Raw genomic sequence first — 6,608 nt, 5'->3', positions numbered from 1 at the left:
ATATGCATATAGGATCTATTAGAATACTTAATATCGGCAAACCTCATTTTGCATGCCAAATTGTGAGAATTTCGTTTTTTTTATCAAAAAAGAATTGGAGAATTTTAACGCGAGTTTTAGGAATTTTTTCTTTACTTATGCTTTGTTACTGCTGAAATTAGCGAAACGATATCTTCACAGAATTCCTATTTCAATTCAATGTCAACATTGCAATTGAAGGCCAAATATAATGACATTTCATTTTTTGCATCGTTTGTAGCAGGGAAGCAGTTTTTTACGAAATCTTACAAGTTGAGTAACACTTGAGCGTTGCAAACTCCAGGTCATGATCACAAAATAATATTCCTCTTTGTAAATTGAAAGCCATTTTAATGCAAATCCAATGGCTATGGTTTGATATATTATTGCAAAATGTGACCTCGGCAATTCCCACAAGCAGAAAAATACTTTCCGCTGCATTATCCTTTCATCAATATTTCTTCGCTCACTGCGCTTGTTCCACATTTTTGTTACATATGGGAATTATGTACATATATGTTACACCATTATAGTTATTCCCCTAAATTTAGCATTTCCACCATTAAATTTGCAAAAGAAATCAATATTCAATGGCATATCGCTTTTATTCGTAATATGAAGGGACATCCATAAAAACAATAAATAAGAAAATATAAATATAGAGTCAAGTTAATATAAATATATTAATATATAACATATGTAAGTATTTATAATCTAAATGAACCAAGTACTTTAACGACTTCATACTCACCGATGAGTCAAAATATGAGGCGATGAAAATTGCAGTGCAGAGTTCTTCTGTGGCAACCCTACTATGTGTTTGACTCTAACTTTAATCTAAATAATCACAATGAAATACTATGATCTAACATCTGTTAGCACGATCCAGCACAAAACAAAATCAGAACACAATAGCTCCACGAATTTACTGAAAAACATTACGTTATACACGATTTTACTTTACTTTTTTTTGCATTGTCATATAGTTACGTACTGTACATATGTTTCCTTGCTACATATGTATGTATGTATGTATATGGTACTACTTTCGCCACAACACACTAATTATTATCATCCATGAAGTCCGTTGCATTAAGGGAGTAAAGAATTTGCGGAATGAAAAAAAAACGCAATGAGACTCAGAATGTCCACAAATTCATTAAATCCGCGCATAACCGTAAATACATCGTTGTATCTCGGCGACTCTTTTATTATCGTTCGCTCACATTATTATCCAGTAGTTGGTTGCAATTGTTATTATGCAAATTTATAGCATGCACATTTTAACCAACTTTTATTCATCACCGTAAAATGAAACAATTGGATATGCATAAGAGTAATTAATATCATTGGGATTCATACGAATATCTTGCATTAAAATTGGCTTACTTATCTGGAACTTTGTCATTCATTATGCTTCAGCTTGTTGTAAAGGTATGATAGCCTAATAATGATATGGAGTCAACTGAAAAATAAAGCAACTTTCGCTAAAAATAAAAGGTATTGTTTCCTGTCTTCACAGAAATCATTCAGCCACAAGTTGTGTTACAAATAATGTTACACTCAAAAGAACAACATAAAGGATTTAAGAAAAACTCTTTTATGTATTGAATGAGAACTTAAGGAATGAATTCACTGCAGTGAAATCGTTTGCCCAGCCCACTTATGGCACAAACAGTTACTGACGCAAAACCGTGGACCGAATCAGCTGATATCTTATGAGACCGCAATATAAAAGAACAATCACCACCGCTTCTACCGTCTGTTTCAACAGACCGCACAGTATTATACCCGTGAAAATTGGATTTTTTTCCGTAGAAACGAGTGAGCTGAGAGTGAGAGAGCAATCTCTTGCAACGCAGGGTTTCCAATCTCGATATTTTGTAGTAATTAAAAAATGAACTTGAATATATTTGAAATATCATTGAAATAACTCAAAATCACAGTCGAATACATTCATATATAAAGAGGTAAACTATTTTGAATAGTTGGATTTTAGTTTTGAGCTTTTACATTATGAAAAATTATAACTAAAAAACTAAATGTGTGAAAAATCGTGTATACAAATAGAACAATGGCAACATTGGTGAAATGAAAAAAACAAGACAACAACAACTTATTTCTGCGTTGCAACTATGGTTATACGGCATAATTTTTGAAAAATTTGGTTTGATACGGGCGGTAAGTACGGAAGGGAGGAATGCCGGTGACTGTTTGTGCACTTAATGTTTTTTGGTCGATGGGGCTCTTCAAGTCATCATCGAAACATTATTTTTATACTCTGAGTATAATATTTTTTTCATCTAATCGAGTATCCATGTCAGAGGATCCATGTGACTGTTTGTCCGTCCGTCCGGCGAGCTGTCCGTGCAAGCTGAAACTTGAGTAAAAATTTTATGAAACTTGGTTCACATGTGTTGTGACACCATGAGAAGGTTGGTATTGCAGATGAGTGGAATCGGACCACTGCCACGCCCACAAAACGCCAATCATTGAAAACCTATAAAGTGCTTTAACTAAGCTCCTAATGAAGATAAAAACTGAAATTTCGTACAGGTTATTGCAGTAGCTAGGGGCAACTGTAAGCTGGAAAATTTTAAAAAGTGTGCGTAGCGCTGTCCCCCTGCTAGGTTTAATGTACATATCTCACAAACCTCTAAAGCTATATCAATGAAATTTGCTCAGGACAAATCATTTCGGTACTTCCTCCGACAATGTGAAAGTAGGCGAAATCGAAGTTTAACCACGCCCTTTCCCCACATAAATGACCACAGCACATACACATACATATGTACATATGCAAATACTTTAATACGTTGGCTGCCATCGGTGATCACGACAAAAAATCACAACAACGGGGATCACAGCATAAAAACGTGATCAAACGCGTCGGTAGCATGACTTTTATTCATGGTAAAAAAATTCCGGTATAATTTAAAGCGCAACACGTATTTTTTTCTTGGCACCTAGGAGTAGTTTTTTGCTGTCATCACCGATCATACACTGGCAGCCAAAGTTTTAAAACTATTGTTGCACGTGTCTCATTTTTACGCACGTGGTTTAAACCCACGTTTATAGCCGTATCCAGTTCATTGTTTCTTGTGATGAACTTCAATGAATCAAACCTGTTGCTATCGCTCTGCGTGAGTGCGCAACTGTGTACTTCATAAACATACACAATAGCCAAATTATATTTAGTTTGGAAGAGAAAAGACTATTTATTTGGCTATATCAAACTATCGCTTAAAATAATATAAAGAGGTATAAACTTTAAATATTATATAAATCTATTATCCTAAATACCACAACTTTCCAAAATATATGTTGAAAATCATCAGGATTCCACTCAATCTTGATGCAATTTCTACCGTTAAAAAAATAAATAACTCAAATACATTTACATTCGCTCAACTTTGAGTGGCAGCAGTGCTCTTTCCCCATTCACATTGAGTTTTTAAATACAATATGCAGTGGTGAGTTTCTTAGATAAATTATTGAGCAGCGTAGTTAACGCTTGTTGGAGTTCTTGTTTTCTTCGTTGCGCTGGTGGTGAGTAGAATTCGTTGTGCTGTGCTGTGCAAAACACATATGTGGGTGAAAGTTACGCTTGCCGACGGTTTAATTGTGAATTTTTTGTTCAATTTTTCGTTCGATGTGTTGTGAAAATGCAGCAAGTTATGAGTGCTTGAATAAATAATAATTTATAGTGAAAAGCCATTTAACTCAAAGAGCATCAACGTAAGCCACACATTTCAATTTTTTTGGAATTTAATATCTAAGACAATTGGTTAGATGTACGTTCCTAAATGTTTGGATATTAGCGGCAGCAATTAACTCCGAAATGTGTAGTTAATGTGTGTGTTAGTTCTTATAAAAATTCGATGAAATTACAATATAGAGCTGGTAAGTATGGTATAGACATACATTTTATAATTAAAGGCCGTAAATGAAGAAAAGGGGCTGAGAATTCCAAATAAAATAAAAAGTAAACAATTTATCAAATCAAGTATTGGTTTGTGTTTGTATCTGTGTGAATTCGATGCCGTTGTGTGAATAATTCAGTGTTCATGGAGGATGCAAGTGGGAATGCAAGTGGCGTTTAAGAAATCGAAATTTGTGCTTTTCCACAACGACAAAACTTACACGGTACACAACCACTATAAAATGTCATCAAAATTGAATTTATGTATTATAAGCGGTGTCCGGCTGTTGCTCAGCCTCCTTGGCAGCTGTTATTGTGCAGGTATGTGTGTGTGATTGTGTGTTGGAAAATAAACTGGTACATTTTTGTGGAATGCCGGTTCAACAAAGCACAATGGCTGCTTTTGGCTTTTTGGTCCCTTAATGAGCATTTTTTATCGTATTCACTGACCTACGACAAAACTATTTTTATTTTGGTGGAAACCGTGTCCATAAAGTAAAACAAGTTGTATTACGCGTGTGAAGATACAAATAATACCCAAAATTTTTAAATCCAATAATTAGGGAATATTCATCAGTGTCTATATTTAAAGTTAAATTCGGTCCCCAATATTTCCTTACCTTCCACAGAGGTGTGGGATAAGGGTGAGGTGGACAAAAACACAGGGATAAGTATTTGTACGGACGGGTCCAACTTGGATAATAAAGTGGTAGGTGATGTGTTTTCAGCAAAATTAGATACTAGAATCCCCTTTCGTCCACTAAAGTACTGCAGTGTCTTTTAAGCGAAGATCACAGAAATTAGTGAAAGCTTTCTTATCTCACAAAGATGTTCAAGAAATATATATATAGATAGCCAAGCGGCTTTGAAATCACGAAGATAGTGAAAGAATGCCTTGATCTCTGGTAACTGTAAAGCAGATGAACTAGCCAGAACAGGCACCACCCTAAAGTTAGATTCCGATAAAGAGGGAATATAAGTATTGTATATGCCCCTGGCTACTTGTAGATATATATTTAATCTACAAACATGTTATAAATATAGCTGAATCTCAGTGGAGTCAATCCCTGACTTGCTCAACAAGTAAACAAACGTAGCAAGAATGGATCATAAGCCGTACATGCCGACTATTGAAATACAACAGAAATTACATAAAAACTCTAGAAAGAGTGCAAACAGATCACTGTCTTATTGACAGACAAATCAGCAGACTGGGTATCATTCAACGATTACTGTAGAAGCCGCCAAGAGAAAATGAAGAGATTGTAGAACATCCTCTATGCGAATGCAAAGTTCGGAGGGTTTCTTGACGATATCTCGAAAGTAGCGCTTAAAAACCGGTTTGAATTGATGAACTTCACCAGAAGCACAGAGTAATTCAGAGAGGCCATAATTGAGTGAGGGGGTTTTAAGCCCGGTTGTTTCACAATGGGTATCCTAAGGCCTAGATGCGTCGTCAGACATCCACCCTACCTACTAGCCTTGCTAAAAGTACAACATAAGTATGTTCTTATATAATTGTTACACTATCTTAACATGTACATACCTTCATCAAAAGGCCGACACTAGCTAAAAAGGATAATTGACCTAACCTCAAAATTCCTCCCATCCCCAAATCACAATCTACCGAACTCGGTGTTGCATTTAGTGATGTGGGGTGTGGTTGTTTACTTATTTATTCGGTCACCTCCGGCAAATTAGCCGATTTTCCTCACTTCTATGCGCTTAAAATCGCCATTTGCAACTTTGCTAATCCTGCAAATATACATACACACATTTATTAAAACATGTTATTGTACAGCTGCTTGTTCCCTTCAGTCAAATTAACAAACATCAAACTCCCATACACCACTAATCCTCAAATTAAATTCATTTTGTTGGTGAAAAATATATTTTATAGAACTGGTCTTTTCTGAAAGCCATTAAAGGTTTACCTGCAGGTTGATGCCGAACTCAATGATATTTGTATGTGTTTTTGAAAATATGCTTAAATGCGCTAGAGTATATGTGCTGAAATCGCGAAAGTTGCGTAATTACAAATATGGAAATTTCCAAAATATGTTAGGGATATTCTATCCAGCTCTGAAATTCGTGCTTATGTGATAATTTGCTGATTTCACAGCCATCGTGCTTAAAATTTTGCGGGTTACTAATTCGTGAAAAGGGTTGTTTTTTTTCCGAAGGGGAAATATTTTAAAAAGATACTGCCAATGTTGACAGTATGAACGATTCATACCGCACGCTCGGTACACCTCATTTGAGACCACGCCCGGTCCATACTATTTTAGTATGCCAAACTTGCGCATCGGTACGCCTACGTACTAAGCCCTTACTCAGCTTCATAAATACCTCGCTGGAAGTGAAAAGGGTTGTAACAATCTACATTTGTTACATACTTGTTAAATATATGGTACATTCATAAATGTGACATTTACATATCTACAAGTTCTTAAATATTCCCATGGAAATTAAATAGTTGTATTGGGAACAGTGATTAGAAATATTATATTGAAAGTTGTAATTTTTACACAATAGTAAAATATTTTCACAATTTCCTTATAGTGGTTAATCGTTTATAATCAATGGATTTCTTCAAGGCACAGATGCACAGAAATTGCCTAAGCACTAAAGGCACCCATTATATTTCGCTGACCTTTGTTAACACCTC

At 35.3% G+C, this 6,608-nt stretch overlaps 1 long non-coding RNA gene across 2 annotated transcripts in view; it reads left to right on the top strand.

Annotated features, from left to right (window-relative positions):
• The first annotated feature begins 3,579 nt into the window (after window positions 1–3,579).
• LOC138857617 (uncharacterized) overlaps window positions 3,580–6,608 on the top strand; it is a 44,035-nt gene continuing 41,006 nt past the window's right edge. Inside the window, exon 1 of one of the 2 annotated variants that reach the window (XR_011396774.1) lies at window positions 3,580–3,921. This is a non-coding gene — a long non-coding RNA (uncharacterized lncRNA). Of the gene's footprint in view, window positions 3,922–4,107; window positions 4,262–6,608 lie in introns of those variants that run through there. The other variant, XR_011396775.1, reaches the window with a different exon arrangement.

Source organism: Bactrocera oleae, chromosome 5 (genome assembly GCF_042242935.1).
Source record: "Bactrocera oleae isolate idBacOlea1 chromosome 5, idBacOlea1, whole genome shotgun sequence".
NCBI classification, from domain to species: Eukaryota; Metazoa; Arthropoda; class Insecta; order Diptera; family Tephritidae; genus Bactrocera; species Bactrocera oleae.
The sequence above is the reverse complement of the archived record's forward strand: the minus strand, read 5'-3'. Positions and strand labels throughout refer to the sequence as shown.